Source organism: Lagenorhynchus albirostris, chromosome 7, assembly GCF_949774975.1.
Source record: "Lagenorhynchus albirostris chromosome 7, mLagAlb1.1, whole genome shotgun sequence".
Classification (NCBI taxonomy): domain Eukaryota; kingdom Metazoa; phylum Chordata; class Mammalia; order Artiodactyla; family Delphinidae; genus Lagenorhynchus; species Lagenorhynchus albirostris.
This window is the reverse complement of record NC_083101.1, coordinates 17,324,937-17,343,810: the sequence shown is the minus strand read 5'-3', so window position 1 is coordinate 17,343,810 and position 18,874 is coordinate 17,324,937. Positions and strand designations below refer to the sequence as shown.

The window sequence follows — 18,874 nt, the reverse complement described above, 5'->3', positions numbered from 1 at the left end:
AGTGGCACCGAAAAATGGAGACCAGGTGAATAATACAAAGCTCCAAAAGGGGCTGGAATCAGTGACCAGCAGGGTCCCTCTGGCCCTCAGATTCCATGACAAAGGAGCCAAGGCTGGGAATAGTTTCCTAGTGCAGTGGCTCCCTCACTTACTCGGGCATCAGAATCACCTGGAAAGCTGTTAAAACACAGATTGCAGGGCTCCACCCTGGAGTGGGGGAGCGGCGGGCCTGAGAATTTGCATCTCTGTCGAGTTGTCAGAGGATGCTGATGCTGCCCATTCAGAAACCACCCTTGAGAGTCACTGTCCCAGAGCAAGAGGCCAACCTTGTGAGCTCCATCACCCCCTGCTCTAGCAGCCAGCTTCAATGACGGAGGCCATGTGTGTTGCAGTTAAGAGCCTGGGCTTTGGGGTTCAACTGATCTGAGTTGAAATGTATACTCTGTCACTGATCAGAGATGTGAGCTATGGCAAGTCAACTTTATCTTATGAACCTCAATTTTCCCATCTGTACAATGGGAGCCATGATAACATCAACCTTCAACCTTACAGGGATATTGTGAAGATTTCATTAGATACATTGAAAAACTAGGCATGTGTTCGGCACATAGTTAAGCCCTTGGTAAATGAGGATACAATGTCAACAGGTGATGCTAGTGTTTTGTAAACTGTAAAGTGCTGGCCAAATGTAAGAGATTACATTCTACTGACATCTAGCCTTTATTCTTCAATTCAAATTTTCATCTTCGGGGACTCAGAGAGGTAACAACATTAGGAGGAAAGCAAAGAAAAGAGACTTTGTAATGGGGTCAGTAGCTCCCCCCTCCCCAACCTTCTCTACCCCATCTCTCCTCAGCCCTGTTCTCCAAAGTCAGCTTGTTTAAAAGCAGACTTGAACTTCCCTGGAAATCAGTTTCATGTTCTTCTTACCCACAGTGCCACATGAGGGTAAGTGGTCATATTCTTGCATCCACAGTATGCCTCCCTGTGCTTCTGTAGGATAATGTAGCCACAGCAGTTAGCACAATGCCTGGCACATAACATTTGCACAAACAATATTTGTTGAAAATGAATTAAATTTATATAAATTAAGGAGACAGGATTTGGGATCCAGTTCTGTCTCTGGGTCAGCGTGGCCTTCGGTAAGCTACTCCTCTCACCTAAACCTCAGTTTCTCACTTGTCAGAAAGGAGATTTCTCAGGCCTCTTCCAGCTTAAGGTTACAGCTATAGTGTAGTGAACAGAGATCTGTACTGGGAGTCAGTAAAGCAGGGTTGGGGGTTCAGATGTGCCACTAACTCAAGGTAGAGAAGTCATTTCCCCTCTTTGTGCCTCAGTTTTCTCACCTGTACTACGGGAAGATTTGTAAGTACCCAGCTCCCATTCTACAGTCCTGAATTTCTAGAATATATTATTGTAGGTCTATTTGGAGTTCAAGATCAAGGTCTTTAAGGAGTATTCGATGTAATGAAAAAAGTGTGTTTCCTCTTATCCTGAAGTGGCCACATTTCAGTGGTGGCCTCTCGGAGCTTACTGGATGAAATCTCCCATAATAATGCAAAGTAATAGTGATCACTAATATTGCATGTAATCATCAAAGTAAGTAGCATCATATTACTCTCGATTCAGATGTTATCTTTTATTTTCTATTTTTTTTTTTTAGTTTTATTGATCTTTGCAATTGTTTTCTTTGTTTCTATTTCATTTATTTCTTCTCTGATCTTTATGATTTCTTTCCTTCTGCTAACTTTGGGTTTTGTTTGTTCTTCTTTCTCTAGTTCCTTTAGGTGTAAGGTGAGATTGGTTATTTGAGATTTTTCTTGTTTCTTGAGGTAGGCTTGTATAGCTATAAGCTTCCCTCTTAGAACAGCTTCTGCTGCATCCCATAGGTTTTGGATCGTCGTGTTTTCATTGTCATTTGTCTCTAGGTATTTCTTGATTTCCTCTTTGATTTCTTCAGTGATCTCTTGGTTATTTAGTAACGTATTGTTTAGCCTCTATGTGTTTGTGTTTTTTACGTTTTTTTCTCAGTAATTCATTTCTAATCTCATAGCATTGGGGTCAGAAAAGAAGCCTGATATGATTTCAATTTTCTTAAATTTACTGAGGCTTGATTTGTGACCCAAGATGTGATCTATCCTGGAGAATGTTCCGTGCGCACTTGAGAAGAAAGTGTAATCTGCTGTCTTTGGATGGAATATCCTATAAATATCAATTAAATCTATCTGGTCTGTTGTGTCATTTAAAGCTTGTGTTTCCTTATTAATTTTCTGCCTGGATGATCTGTCCATTGGTGTAAGTGAGGTGTTAAAGTCCCCCACTATTATTGTGTTACTGTCTATTTCCTCTTTTAGAGCTGTTAGCAGTTGCCTTATGTATTGAGGTGCTCCCATGTTGGGTGCATATATATTTATAATTGTCGTATCTTCTTCTTGGATTGATCCCTTGATCATTATGTAGTGTCCTTCCTTGTCTCTTGTTAACATTCTTTATTTTAAAGTCTATTTTATCTGATATGAGTATTGCTCCTCCAGCTTTCTTTTGACTTGCATTTGCATGGAATATCTTTTTCCATCCCCTCACTTTCAGTCTTGTATGTGTCCCTAGGTCTGAAGTGGGTCTCTTGTAGACAGCATATAGATGGGTCTTGTTTTTGTATCCATTCAGCAAGCCTGTGTCTTTTGGTTGGAGCATTTAGTCCATTCATGTTTAAGGTAATTATTGATATGTATGTTCCTATGACCATTTTCTTAATTGTCTTGGGTTTGTTTTTGTAGGTCCTTTTCTTCTCTTTTGTTTCCCACTTAGAGAAGTTCCTTTAGCATTTGTTGTAGAGCTGGTTTGGTGGTGCTAAGAATTCTCTCAACTTTTGATTGTAAAGCTTTTGATTTCTCCATCGAATCTGAATGAGATCCTTTCCGGGTAGAGTAATCTTGGGTGTAGGTTCTTCCCTTTCACCACTTTAAGTATCTCATGACACTCCCTTCTGGCTTGTAGAGTTTCTGCTGAGAAATCAGCTGTTAACCTAATGGGAGTTCCCTTGTATGTTATTTGTTGTTTTTCCCTTGCTGCTTTCAATAATTTGTCTTTGTCTTTAATTTTTGCCAATTTGATTACTATGTGTCTCAACGTGTTCCTCCTTGGGTTTATCCTGTATGGGACTCTCTGCGCTTCCTGGACTTGGGTGGCTATTTCCTTTCCCATCTTAGGGAAGTTTTCGACTATAATCTCTTCAAATATTTTCTTGGGTACTTTGTCTGTCTATTCTCCTTCTGGGACCCCTATAATGTGAATGCTGTTGTGTTTAATGTTGTCCCAGATGTCTCTTAGGCTGTCTTCATTTCTTTTCATTCTTTTTTCTTTATTCTGTTCCGCGGCAGTGAATTCCACCATTCTGTCTTCCAGGTCACTTACCCGTTCTTCTGCCTCAGTTATCCTGCTATTGATTCCTTCTAGTGTATTTTTCATTTCAGTTATTGTGTTGTTCATCTCTGTTTGTTTGTTCTTTAATTCTTCTAGATCTTTGTTAAACATTTCTTGCATCTTCTTGATCTTTGCCTCCATTCTTTTTCCGAGGTCCTGGATCATCTTCACTGTCATTATTCTGAATTCTTTTTCTGGAAGGTTTCCTATCTCCACTTAATTTAGTTGTTTTTCTCGGGTTTTATCTTGTTCCTTTGTCTGATACATAGCTCTCTGCCTTTTCATCTTGTCTACCTTTCTGTGAATGTGGTTTTTGTTTCACAGGCTGTAGGATTGTAGTTCTTCTTGCTTCTGCTGCCTCCAGATGTTATCTTTTTTTTTTTTTTTCCCCCAGTACACGGGCCTCCCACTGTTGTGGCCTCTCCCGCTGCGGAGCAAGGCTCCAGACGCGCAGGCTCAGCAGCCATGGCTCACGGGCCCAGCCGCTCCGCGGCATGTGGGATCTTCCCAGACCGGGGCACGAACCCGTGTTCCCTGCATTGACAGATGGACTCTCAACCACTGCGCCACCAGGGAAGCCCCAGATGTTATCTTTTAGCTAAGAGTCTGCTGATGCTTTAGCAAGACAAATGAAGGCAAAGAGGGACTGCTATTTGAACAGGTATGTGACTATGGGCCAGTGTCTCAACCTCCCTGAGCCTCCGTCTCCTCATCTGTGAATTCTTCTCTGCTTACATCACATGGCTGTTGTAAAAGATCACCTAAGATAATGGATGTGAAAATTTGTTGTAAACTGTTAAGCTCTCTGCTAACACAAGGCATTGCCATTATGGGAACAAAAAGCAAATAGCACATGAATATTTCACAAGCATGGACTGGGACAGATTATTTGTAAAGTATTCCCATCTTATGGGGTGTTATAAGTACACACACCCTCTCCTTATTACAAACTTTCTAATAATCTCTTTCCAAACTTATCTTCAAACTCCCTTTGTCTCTCCCATCATTTCTTAATGTCTCCTTACTTTCATAGCTATTTATTACTGAACTCTGGGTCCCATTTGGGGAGGTGGTTAGAAAAATACACATATACATATATTGTAGAGAGACAAACAAAATGAAGCCAGGACACTTCAATTCTAAACTAAGATATTGAAAAATATACATCTTCTTTGTAGGTCTGTCAGAGCTGTTCATATTAGCGATACTTAGTCTAAAATTAAGTTTCATAACCCATCCCCATATGTAGTGTCACATCCATTCACAATGTGGCATTAATATGAGGGAGGGAAGAAATGAACCAGGCTCAGGTGCAATTTTTTTTTTCTTCTTAAAAAAAAAGTAGAAGAGTTTTACAAAGCCCTTTGGAGTCTCTCTTGGCTAAAAAGGAAATCCTTTTGCCATTAAGCAAAGCAAGCTTGCTAGCTGCAAGATCATGATGAGGGTAAGCATTAATTAAATCTAACTGTGAGAGAATAATTATGTACACATAGCCATCAGGGCAAGTTGTCTCTACCCAGTAACAAAGTTGGATACAAACTCCATCAGCAGAACTGTCAGGAGGCTGTTAAAAGGATATAAATGTGTCCCAAAAGGATCATTTCATTTGGGGGTGGGAGAACTGGATTGCAAAGGATTAATGAGGCGAGTGGTTTGTGTTTTCAATTGGATGTAAAATGCAAACTGAGTAAGTTGTGATATCATCATTTAACCTTAATGTTTAGCTGCACTTGGATTTCTAACACGTGGTGAGGACAATTAGACCTTGTACATCAAACCAACATTTTCCATCCTGAAATGAGATAAAGGCTAGATTTTTTAAGTTGCACTGTGCAAAAGTTTACAACAAAATCATGAAATCTAATTGACACAGATGGCATATTCTTAATAATAATCAGGCACGAAAATGAATGAAAATCCCACTAGGGTGATTAGGGGATTCAAAAGGGTCTGTTTTTGTGGCTGACTTTATTTCTGCCAAATTTCAGTCTAACCTCTGAGGCCTGTGTATGTGCAGAGACCCCACACAGGTGATGTGAAAGCAGGTTTGGAGGCAGGCACTGAAAAGAGAGAGAGCTACTACGTGGGAGAAAGGACATCAGTGCTGGAAGCAGACAGATCTAAGTTGACATCCAGGCTCCATCACCGACTTGACCACATGAGCTTGGGCAACATACTTCACGTCTCTGAACACTGATTTCTTTTGCAAAATAAGGGTTAAAGAAAGGTGGTTACAAGAATACGTTTGAAAGCACCTGGACCAGTGACTGGTACAAGGCAGGTGGCCAATTATTGCTACTGTTTCCTACCAGATATACGTCCTAAGGTAGGAAATAGAATAAAAGCAAACTGCAACCTCAGGATCTGCTCCTCTGGACGTGGCTGGGGAAGTCACAGGCAGGGATGATGGTTTCTAGCGAAGGCAAGGAAGGAGAAGCCTGGCTGGTTTTACCTTAGGCTTGGTGGACAACTGTGATGGCCAACACCAAGGTCATTTCCTCCAGTGCACTTACAACGGTCTGCAATCATTGTACTTGTATGCTTCCTTGCTTGATCAATAACCTGTCTGTTTCCCCCTACATACCTTGACCCCCACAGGGGTAGGGACCTCGTATACCCAGTTTTCTGCTGAAGTCTCAGGACTCTGCATGGTGTCTCATACTTGGTAGGCACTCAGTTGAAAGAATGATGACAGTAAGGTTGGAGGCCCTGGGCAGGATAATAGCAGGAGGGGCTAGAATCCAAGAAATGGGAATTTCTAGGGAGCGGTTAGGAAGAGTCTCATCCTATGGCAGGAATGATGATGTCATAGTGATGATCTGACTTCTCTGGCTGTTTTGGGACCGAAGAAGCCGATCTATATCAGAATGAGGCCAGAGATAAGTCAGGCAGAGAAAGACAAGTACTGTATGATATCACTTATACGTGAAACCTAAAAAAAAAAAGACAACACACCAGTGACTATAATGAAAAAGAAACAGACTGACAGATATAGAGAACAAACTAGTCGTTACCAGTGGGGACAGGGATGGGAGGAGGGGCAAGATAGGGGTAGGGAAATAAGAGGTACAGACTATTACGTATAAAATAAATAAGATATTATTTATAATATTAATTACCAGTGTAATTATCTAGGCTTAAGTTCTCAAGATCTTGCAGAGTTACTGCCATGCAGTCCTGCTTAAAAGGGAAATGACTTCAAGACCCTTTCCCATCTTGGCATCTATAAAGGTTACTGCTAATGTCACATGATTCCATGAAGGGGATCACACTGACCCTTCTCAGGCAACTCCTTGGGCAAGGTAACCAGGCTGACACAGATATAGGAGGTCAGACACTACAGTTATTTCCTGCAAACCTTCACAACCAGATCATATACAGGTAATCTAGAGAAAGCCCTTCTGGTTCCAGAAGCTATCCTGACAAAACGGACTATTTCTCTGGCCTGAGGAAAAATATGAGGAATATGGATTGAAACAAAATACTACTGCTTTGTTTTGACGGCGACTATCTTTCTGGAAGCGTTCTCCTTCAACCACAACCTCCCCTATACGCTATTCCCCTGCAAAAAGCAAAAGCAAAAGAAAATCAGTACACATAGATTGCTACTCCCTGCTCGCACCCCTGATTGAGAGATATGTCTTTCAGAGGCATAAAAATGAATCCACATGTAGTCATAAATGTTGCAAAGAGTTATCATTGAAAATAAAATGAAATTTCAGGAAATTGGGCCAACATTCGGGTCATAAGATGTCATAAGAACATTCGGGTCATAAGATGTCAAGACCATTAAGAGAATTTCTCACTTCTTGAGAAAAATCTTTAAACTCTAATTCTTAGGGACAGGATTTTATATATGCCCATTTTATTGTATTTTTAATAGTACAGTTCAATTTGTCCATATTATTAGTAGCATTTTGCTTACTTGATCTAATAGGAAGATTTCTATAAAAAAAATCTCCCTCTTCGATTAGGTATCCATCTACTTCTTGTTCTACTTCAATTTTTTCTTTCTTCTTGTTGTAAATTTTATTTTGTCATATACTTATACATCTCCCAAAGCTTTCATTTGATTAGTATTTGCCTAGTATATATTTTTCTTTTCCTTCACTGTCAAACTTTTTGTGTCTTTATGTTTTAAGAAGTTCTTTGGTAAACAGCACATAAATAGATTTTGTGTAGTATAATCTAGCTCTGAATTTTAATATGCAAATTAGTTATTATGATTACTCATGCTTTAGGGCTTTTTTCTACCAAGTTATCTTTCATTTCTTCCTTGCTCCTGCTTTCTTTTTATTTTTATCCCATCCCATCCCACTGCCCACCTGGAGTCACCAAGACATCAGCTTCTAAACTCAAAGCTTAGGTTTTTGCATTTCCTCCTTATTCCTTACAACTGAGGAGTTGCCTTTCTTCATTTCTGAGATAAATTTGTGTTTAAAAAAAAATGTTATATTTTACCCAACCTGTGTGTGTCTATGTGTGTGTGCGTGTGCGTGCGTGCGTGCGTGTGTGTGTGTGTGTGTGTGTGTAACAGGAAGAAGGCCCTTGCTGGCTTTCTTTCCATATAGGAATGGGAGCTCCTGTCATAAAAACACTTGTTCTTAAAAGCGTATATGCTAGAATTGGGGCTTTTCTCCAAAAATGTTGAAGCCCGATACATAAATCTAGACAAGGAGCTTGATGAAAGAGCCCTGCCTGCACAGCGATATCCCTCTATGCCTGCTCGTCCCCTGAGCACCTATTTGGAGCACAGCCTAAAAAGTCCTGCTGGGCTTCCCTGGTGGTGCAGTGGTTAAGAATCCGCCTGCCAATGCAGGGGACACCGGTTCAAGCCCTGGGCCGGGAAGATCCCACATGCCACGGAGCAACTAAGCCCGTGCGCCACAACTACTGAGCCTGCGCTCTAGAACCTCCAAGCCACAACTACTGAAGCCCGCGCGCCTAGAGCCCATGCTCCGCAACAAGAGAAGCCACCACAACGAGAAGCCTACGCACTGCAACAAAGAGTAGCCCCCGCTCGCCGCAACTAGAGAAAGCCCGCACGCAGCAATGAAGACCCAACACAGCCAAAAATAAAATAAATTAAAAAACAAAAACAAAAAAACCCCAAAACTCCTGCTAATGGCTTGTGAACTCTACCCCATATCCTCACTCTGGTTCACCATGTCTTTCTCAAACATAGGAAAACACAAAGCCTTCTCTTTGTAACCTTCTAAATGATCTACTCATTTGATTGCAGTTGAATTAGAACAGAGAACAATCTGTCAGCTTCTAACTACGTGTTTTAACCAAATTCCCCAGTAGTCAATCCTTATGTATGTAATATGGCCTACATAATTTTACATGTTCAAATGGCATGAAACAAGGGCAATTTTGTGGCATTCCATCTCTGGGTCTGCTAGTTTCTCTCTACGGCAGAGAGACAGGTCTCCCGCTCCACCATTTTCCACATCTACAAGCAAGCTGGATCAGATGAACTTGAGATTCACTTCCATCTTTGGGGGACTAAGAGAACATAAGGAATTGTTTCCCCTCTATTGTGTGTCTAGGAGCCTGGGGCAACAGCGGCTCTGGGACATTAAGGATTCGCCTCAAATCACAAATCACAGAGCAATTAGATAGTCATGGGGGGGCTGGATCTAGGATTCTCTGAGTCCAAATGTGAGATGCTCCCTTATGCCAGGGATTGTGGGCCAAATGTGGCCCACTGCCTGTTTTTTTTTACATCTTTAAGTGGTAAAAACAAATCAAAAGAAGAATATATTAAGATGTGAAAATGATATGAAATTCACATGTTAGTGTCAAATAAATTCCATTCTTCTCGTTAGCAGAACTTTGTTACAATAAATGGTACTTGATTATTATTATATTTTAAATTTCATCAATAAAAATCTGTGGAAAAATTTTTCTCATCGTACAGGTGCCTACATACTATCTTGAAGTTTCTCTCTTGGTCAGAAAGGCCTAAAATATTTTCTATCTGGCCCTTTACTAAAGCATTTTACTGACCTTGCAATAGACCACAGGCCCTTGCAAGGATGGAGCCAGGATGCAAATCTACTGCCCTTCGATACACCACAAGCCAGGCTGTATCTAACACTGGCTTGATATCATGAAGTCTTTAGCACTGTTAAAGAGGGACAAAGTAGCAGAGGTTAAAAAAAAAAAAAAAGTATAGTCTTTAGATCAGCTATTACAAGGATTAGAATCAGGGATCTGGTTCTGCCATGACCAGCTGTGCCCCATCATAAAGTTTCCTTCATAGGTGTGAGTCTCAACTTTTCCATCAGCAAATTAGAAGTAATTATGCTGAGGTTGTGAGGATCAGCTCAGACGTTAGCATAAAATAGAGGCTTCATAAAACATGAGTACTTGTAGGTTACAAAAGTCACCCTAATATTTTGACCCTTCTTCAAGGGATGAACTCTGTTTCTCTACCTTCTGTGTCTAAGATGGCCTCACAACTTGGTTTTGAGCAAGTGAATGAAGTGGGAAGGTTGAAGTGTGTCTTCTGAGCTTAAGCCTCAAAAGGCCTTGCAGCTCTTGTCCTTTCTGCTTTTGGAACCCATGTGAGCCAGCCTTGGAGAGCTGGCTGACCACAGGTACCTGACTGAGGTCAGCTGAGCCTGCCCGATCCAGACCAGAAGAACTGCCCAGCTGAGTCCAGGGCCAAATGCTTGACTTGAATTAAGAGACAAATAAGTGGTTTCTGTTTTAAGTCACCAAGTTTCAGGGTGTTTATTATGCTACAACTCTGACGTGGTATTGTACCATTCTGATGAAAGAAATATCCTAGTTAGGCCCCGCCAAGTCCTGGTCCAGAGCCTTCTCTTAAGGCTGCCTGCAGTTGCCTCTCCACCCAGCCAGACCAGACAGAATTGACTGAGGGCCCCGTGACATATTTCAGACAGACAAGGAAAACCGCCTGGAGGAGACATGCACTTTTAGGAATGCAAACTTCTCTGAAAGACACATCAGGGAAGATTTATGGAGGCAGCTATGTGCTCTGACTATAAATCAGCTCTCCCGGGCCTCAGTCCAACCTGACCTGGGATCACTGGGCTGTGGTAGTACTGGCCCTGGCAGCGCCTCCTGGAAGGGGCATGTGGTCCAGAAAAGGGAAGCCAGAGCCCCAGAGGAAAGGCTCCGTGTTCAAATCTGCGTGTTATCCCCTGTCTTTGAAGGTGCCAAGGCTACGATTCCAGGATGCTGGTAATCTATAGTGTGCTTTAAAAAAGGATTTCAATAAGTATTCTAGCACATTCTCACAACAGCCTTGAGAAACAAGAATAGCAGATATTACCACATCTCCAGTTGCTGTGGATGGAATCCAGAGAAAGTTAATTAATTTCTCTGAGGACCCACTGCACTTAAGAGCTGGGGTTCAAATCGGGGTTTTCTGACTCCAAATACTGGACTTTTCACTCGACAACAATGCTTGCCAATCAGATTTACAGTCAAAGGTCATTTGAGGTGGAGGAGACCTGTGGAAATTATCTAGCCCATCACCTTTGCTTTCCAAATTAACAACAACAAAGATTTATTACGTACTTATTAGGTTTAGTGTGGCCTGCTGAGCACTTTACATACATTAAGTCTAATCCTACCAGCCTCCCTATGAGGTGGCCGAGTGTACGATTTACAAATTAGGTAATGACGATTCAGCACAAGTTATTTCCAAAAGTTGAGGGAGTCAGAGGCAGAACTGTGCTGTCGATTCTCATCTATCTGATTCCAGAACCTGAGCTCGTTTCCACAGAGCCACACAGCTTCTTAGATGGGGACGATGATGCCTGGAGAGTGGAAAGTCGTGTCCAAGATCACACAGCCCTTGTGATTAGCCTAGTCTATTAATTCATCAAGCATTAACTGAGTGTCTGCTATGTGTCAGGACTAGTCTAGTCACTGGAAACACAGGCATGACCTGTACATAGTCACTGTGCTTCAGGAGATTAATTAAGGGAGAAGAGAAGTGGCCTTAAATTACTCTCATAAAAGGTAATAAGTGACAAATATCATAAGAAAGGTAGAGAAGAGGTTATTGAAGTTTGGAGGAAGTATGCATGACTCTCATGTGGGAAAAATTTGGAAAGACTTCCCGAAGAAAGTAGCTTTAAGGTTTTATTTGGAAGGAAGAGCAGGCTTTGGGACATGCGGCAATGGAGACGGGGAGGAAAATCAAGTAGGAGAAATGTCACAGAGGTAGAGAGACAAGGGGTTATTTCATCACAGATTTAGCGCTAGACTCTAGGTAGCTGGGGTCTATCCAGTCTTCTTTCTATCCCTGTAACTATCTCATGGTTTCAAGTTGAATGCCATTTTGATTATGCAGTTTCAAAACTACCTTTGGGGGCTTCCCTGGTGGCGCAGTGGTTGGGAGTCCGCCTGCCCATGCAGGGGACACGGGTTCGTGCCCCGGTCCGGGAGGATCCCACATACCGTGAAGCGGCTGCACCCGTGAGCTACGGCCGCTGAGCCTGTGCGTCTGGAGCCTGTGCTCCGCAACGGGAGAGGCCACAACAGTGAGAGGCCCGTGTACCACAAACAAACAAACAAACAAACAAACAAACAAAAACTACCCCTGGCAAAAGGAGGAGTGAGCTCCACCCAAAACTCCTTGGTAGGAAGGGGATGCTATTAAGGGGGCACAGGGGCTGGGTAACAAAGATGGAAACCAAAGAAATAAAGACATATCTGGTTGGCTGTCGTTTTAATGTTTAAGCACAGCAACAATCCAATAAGGCAAATAATTTAAAGCCCTTAATATTTATGAATATTTTTCTCCAACTAAGTGAATAATCCATTGCTACTTACTAGTAAAGAGTTCACACACACACCACATAAACCCGCATTCTAAAGGACAGTGTCCCCCAATAAAACAGCACATCAGGGCTTATCTATCAGGGAGGATAAAGAAGCCAGAATGTGCCTCTCTTCCCAGCGTGGGGACGCAGCTGGGGATTGTGGGAGTGATATCCGGAGCCTGGCTCTGTTCACAGTTTTCCCCAGATATTCCCATAATGCCCTGCACAGTGTCACTCACATGTACCTTTGCATGTTTCTTTCTTCTAGAAGCAATACCTTCCCAATCTCTCTCCTCAGTTGATACCAATGCATTCTTCAAGGGCTACTTCCACAGTGAACCCTTCTTTAATTATTCTCCCAGTTTTGTAAACACCCCAGGCCAGCTCACACCACCTTCCTATGCATTCCTTGTGGTGCAAATGTCTAATCACCTGCTTCATTCACTAAATGATGAAGTGCTGGCTGGCAGGGATCTGGGCGGCACATCCTACATTTGTACGACTTAGCGAAAAAAGCTGCGTGAGTGCCTTTCAAATGCAGAGAACACTGGACAATGGCATAACCACTGGGTTTGCTGCCCCTCAGGTCACAGAACTGGCTCTCTGGGGCCAGAGGGAGATTGTAGGGGGGCAGTCCTGACTCTAAGAAAGAGAGAGACCTCACTTTCCGGAACCTTGTAGCTCCTGATCACCCTCACAGAAGCTCTGATGATACAGAAACACTTACCAATTTAAGAGAACTACCACCTCTTCCTTCCAGTATCTAGACTAGGCTGATACAATTTCACAGCTCAAAGATCTTAGCCAGGCTAGCTAAGACAAAAACTATAGTCATCTGGGAACTGAAATATGGGCTCTGTCTAGGCTTTGAATTCACAATTCCACAGTCTATTAGCTGGGTATACTTGGGCAAGTCACGTAACTTACCTAAGCTTGAAATTTCCTGTTTTGTAGAATGGGGATAATTATAGTCCTTACCTTATGGGGTGTGGGGAGCTTTTAAATGAGATAATATATGATGAGTATAGTAGTTAGAACACACTAAGTCCTCAGTAAGTGCTAGTGGAACGACGTCTTCTTAACCCTCTGTATTCCATGAAGCTCCCAACTATCTTCTTTTATTCATCCATGCATTCATGCATCCATCCACCTATTCGTATATTCTCCCATTCAGCCAATTGCTATTCTATGCCAGTTCTATGTTAGGCATTTGGTCTGCAGAGAGACATAAATCACTGTCCTTTCCATCACGGGACTGTCAGAGATGATGAGGGAAGCAGATGTGTCCTGTAATGAGGGCTGTGATAGAGAGCAGCACGGGGGCTACAAGTGCCCAAAGCAGCAGCTCACTCAGCCTGGATTAGGGCTGAGGGTGGGCTGGGGGGTGGGGTCTTCATAGAGAAAATCTTGAGACCAGAATTTGAAACATGAGTAGCAATTTTCTGCCTAGAGAAGAGAGGAAGGGGCTTTCAGGTAAAGGATGATCGTTACACGGATTTGGAAACCAAGTCATTTGGGGAGAAGAGGAAAATGGACAGTGTGCTGGAGGCTGCAGAATCCAGTGGCTTGGGGGGGTTCAGAGGTAGGCTGGAGTCCAGGCTAGGAAGGAGCCTTGCGTAGCCAGCTCTGGCAACTTTCTGATCCTATTAAACAGTGTGCCCTAAATCCTACAGACTCTTCCTTCTAAAACGGGGTAGGTGTATCCTTAATGGGACATTGAAAAATACAATGATGTTGACATTCTCACTGTCATGACAGTGATACTGACAAATGCAAAAGTAATAATAAAACAGTAGCCATAAGAGTAGTAAATAAGAAAATAATAGAACACATGTTCAGTGCGCACCTTTTGCCTGTCTCTGTGCTCAGGGCTTTACAGGCATTATCTCACTGGATCCTATGGAAACCTACTGAAGATGGTACCGTACTATCCTAGTATAATCAGCGAAAATAGGATTCTTCTTCTCGGGACATCGACATTACCTAAAGACTTGAGAAAATGTTAAATAATTTAACTGACAAATAATATAATCTAAACTAAAATAAATATGCACATATTACAAAATAGAATGGCATGGATTTTTTTTTAGACAGAATCGGGAATTAGGGGCTTATGTTGACGTTTTGTGAGCATAGCTGCAGACTGTTTGGGGGTGTGCTGATTTTCGTCTGCCTCCAGGAAGACTTCACTGCAAAAGCTTCAAAAGCCCCCAGTGCAAGTGACAGAATATCAGGAAAATGTTCTAGGCAGGAGAGTGACATGGTCTGATTTAGTGTGTTTTCAAAAGATCACTTCACCCACCAGGGTGGAAGATGGATTTGGGGATGAAGAGGCTGTTACGGGAATCTGGATGAGGGATGATGAAACCTTAACCAAGTCAGAGACAACGGCCCGGGGAGGAGGGATAGATTTGTGAGCCCCTGGAGGCCAGATGAGTGGGACCCTGATGACAATGATAAACTTAGCTACTCTTTATTGAGGGTCAACCATGAGCCAGACACTGGACTAAGCATTTTGCAGGTATTATCTCACATCCTACGTATGATTTCAGCATTATTAGCACTATTTTACAGATAAGAAAACTGAGGCTGAAAACAAATTCATTGCTTATTTAAGATCCATCAGTTAGCCAGTGGTGGAATTCAATTTCAAATATAAAGTCCCACTTTTTAAAGACCACTACCTAGACTGCATGAAACTCAGCAGCCTTCCCTCACATCCAGAGAAATCTTCCTCTGCTTTATTTGAGAGCCAACACCCCCTCTTCACTACCTGTGGACCTGACTACCCAACAGCTGCCTCATAAAACGCTGTCACAGCCAAGAGGACAGCACTGGGACCTCCACCACTTTCCTCTGTCTGCCTGAGGACAATTCACGTCAGCACCTGCCAGGTCTCTCAGGAGGAAGCCCTAACTACAAAACCGCATTGGAGCTGATTTCAAGCATGTGCTCAGTTTCATGACACCAGTTCTCTGCTACCATTCCATCTGCTGGGACCCGCTGAGCACCATGGGCTGGGCGCAGAGCCTAATGAAGCAGAGAGAGGCCAGGTGTTCCCACTCTGGGCCAGAAGGCCCACGGCCACTTCAGCGGCAGGGGGAAGAGACAGTGAAAGACTGGGGATTTTGACTGTGATATCTGGGATGTTTGATGGTCAGTGGAAGCCAATGGAGCACTTCCAAAAGCACTTCCAAAACTTCTCTGTGCTGCAAGATGTTCATACATGTTCCGAGGGGAAGAACAGAGTCTGCGGTCAAGATGGTTTTACAGATGATGAACTAAACAAATCTGCCCAGCTCTCTGCACGGCAGGATTTCCCAGGGTCTTTCACAGATGAAGATGCATTTGGGAATTTCCAAGAGAAAGAGGGAGTGTGCGGAATTTCCAAAACAGTTACTGACCATGGATTTCTTCTGTCCAAGAAAATCTTGAGGACATGTGGTGGAAAGGGTGTGAGTTGGGAAGGCTGGGACTGGCACGTACTAGCCTTTCTCTCTCTTGCAAAAACCTTACCCAATAGTGGCAGCAAAACCGTGAGCACAACGTTATTAAGCCATTTTGAAAACTGCTTTGACAGCACCCACTTGAGCACGTTTCATGTGCTATCCATCAATGAGTCTATCTCTAGGGGAAACAAGATTCCCTGGAGATCTGTACTGGGAGGTTTTATTTTATCCTGGATCCCTCTTCTACCAACAATTTGAAAGTTATAAAACTAAGCCACTTTTCCACAATCTTTGAGGTTAAGGCACTCATTTATTCAACAAATATTTATTAAGCGCTTTCTACGTATTAGGTTTATGAATATGAAGCTTACATTTTAGAGAGGAAAACAGTAAACAAGCAAACAAATAAAAGTGACTTTAGACCCTAATATTAGGAAAGGAGCGAAAAATGGTTATGTAACAGATAGTAGCAGGTTGGGGATGGAAAGGCGTAAAAGTTTGGGTACCCATGTTTGGGTAGTCATGGACAATGGTTCTGAGGAGCTGACATTGGAGTTAAGAGCTGAAAGGTGAGAAGGGGCCAGCCAGGAGAGAATCTGGGGGACAAAAAGAGACATGGCAAGGAGAAGTGCAGCAAGTTCTCAGACCCTACACTGGGGCTCCATTCGCTGTGTTCCTGGGACATGAAGAAAGGCATTGTGCCTGGAACACAGGAAATGCCAAGTGAGCGAATAAGGCAGGAACAGATTCAGATGGAACAGAAGCTACAGGCCATGGCAAAGACTTTGGACTGTGATCTGAAGATAACAGGAAAGCACTGAAAAATTTTAAGCTGAACAGCGACCTTATCTTGTTTATATTTCTAAAAAGGTTACTCTGGCTTGCCTTGGGGAGAATCTCAAGGAGGGTATAGTCAGAAGCAGGAGATAAAAGGTGGCAGTGGTCATAACGGTGACAAAGAAAGGGAGGACAAAATGAATTTCTTCCTGTATCAGTTCTCTTAGTTCCCACCTAACGTATAAATTAAAATAACTTGATATTCAATTAGAGTCTGTCAAACAATAGATTTCATGAATAATCTAAGTCTGCAATTCAAGAGGGGAAAACAGACTCCAAAGTGAAGGTCAAGTTTTATGCAAAAAAAAGGTTCTACATGACATTGTTTATAATGGGCAAATAATTAGAAACAGCCCAAATGCCTTACAGTGGTGGCCTCATTAAGACAGTTACGGTACATAAAAGAGATTGTTTTTGGAAGAATTCATTGACATAAAAATGTTTAGGATATGACACTAAGGAAAGAAATTCAGATTGATAGTGAAGAGGAGGGAGGCTATGGACTTGGAGTCGAGTGTATTTATGGGGGCCGTATTTGTAGAGAGGATATGGGAAGGAGATTCTTGGTGAATACTGGAGCAATAAAGATGGCTAGTTAAAGCTGAGTGAAATTACAAGTGATCCTGAATGCCCAAGCCATGACAAATATAAGATAGCATTTGTTCAGTTCCTAATACACATTAGCTCAGCACTCCAAGGTAGTCTATATCCATCATTTCATCAGATCCTTACAGCAATCCTCTGACGTAGGGATTGGCAACCCTATTCTACAGAAGAGGAAACTCAGGCTCAGAGACACCCAGTGACTCTTCCAAAGCTAAGCAAGTTGAAACTGACAGGGCTGGATTAGCACTCAGACATTGCCGACCTCGAAACAACTATTCTTTATCATTATACAATGGTTCACCCTGGGGTTTACCACGAGTTCCAAAAAGGAACTCCATCACCAAATTCTGCCTCGATTTACGATCTCACCTAAATGTGTAGATCTCGGTTTTTCACCGGATACGGGAATTCACAGGATTAAGACCTAGACGTCTCAGCAAATAACAAGTGTCTACTATGTGTGCAGACATTGATTTAGACCCAGAAATTCAAATAAGATATTTCCCGCCTTCAAAGAACACTGTCTAGCTAAAGAGAGAGACAGACAAAAGCAAATGATATTACACAAAAGTGAAATCAGTGCTTAACACATAGATAAAGATGTGGGAGAATTCACACATGGGAGAATTCAGGGTGAACTGTGATGGTGACAGTCAGTGATGTGTTTGCCAATATATGTCATGCACGTTAAGCTTGGAAAGAAAGGTAGGACTTCACCAGGATAGAACCTAATGGTTGATTTTTTTAAAAAGTCTGGGACTCAGACTGCTTAGTTCTTTCTGGCTCTGATAATTGCTAGGATGTTCCTTCGAGCAGGTGGCTGCAGCGTTCTGTGCCTTAGTGATACCATCTGTAAAATGGGTGTCATCACTGTACCTGTTTCATAGGGTTGCTGAGGATCAAATGAGATAAGATATGCACAGCATTTAGCCTGCTGCCTGGAGTACCTGTCAATAAGTGCCAATAACTATTTATAGGGGCTAGATAGGGGTTTTCACGCAGAGAAACTGGCCGGGAAAGAAACGTGGAAGTGGGGACACATGGATTTAGAAGTGTCAGCAGAGAGACTGGAGCTCTTTGGGGGCCTCAAATGCCATTTTCATAAGCACGAACACTTCTGAAGACCCTGGACAACCACTGAAGTTACAGGAGAAGGGAAATGACATAATCAAAATCAAGTTACAGGAACTAGAGGAGTAAAAGTCAAGAGGAAGAGTGACTGGCTGGAGACCACTGAGTGCATGGAAGGATAAAGACGACATTGGGAAATCAGGCAATGGTGAAATGGGGAGGGGGTTTGTCCCAGACACAAGGTCACGAGAAGGTCAGAGAAAGGAGACGATGATGATGATGATGATGATGATGATGATGGTAACGTTGGGAGGAGAGACAGGGAGAAGGATGAGGAAGGAGGAAGAGGGGAAAATCTACTTTTGATTGCCCACTGGCTGGGCACTGCGCTGAGATGTTACAGGAAGCTGGGCAGAGAGGAGTGGCTTGGGGAAGTGGAGGGACTGCCCAAGGTGACAGGGTTAGGTAACAGCAAAACCAAAATTTGAATCCAGTTCTGTCTAATACACAGCACTCCTGCTTTGACCACTAGATTACTCAGGCTATTAAAGAGTGGGTCCAAACGCTGTGCTGTGATCCCAGTCTGAGGATGTTTTCCACAAGAACATCCTGGCTTTCTCACACTCTCCAAAGTGACACCAGCTACGACTTGAAGAGCATCTGCTGTACCCTGGTCCTGTG

At 42.7% G+C, this 18,874-nt stretch overlaps 1 protein-coding gene across 5 annotated transcripts in view; it reads right to left on the bottom strand.

Moving 5' to 3' along the window:
* Positions 1–18,874, bottom strand: part of ASTN2 (astrotactin 2) — a 925,730-nt gene that overhangs the window by 609,731 nt on the left and 297,125 nt on the right. The window lies entirely within an intron of this gene.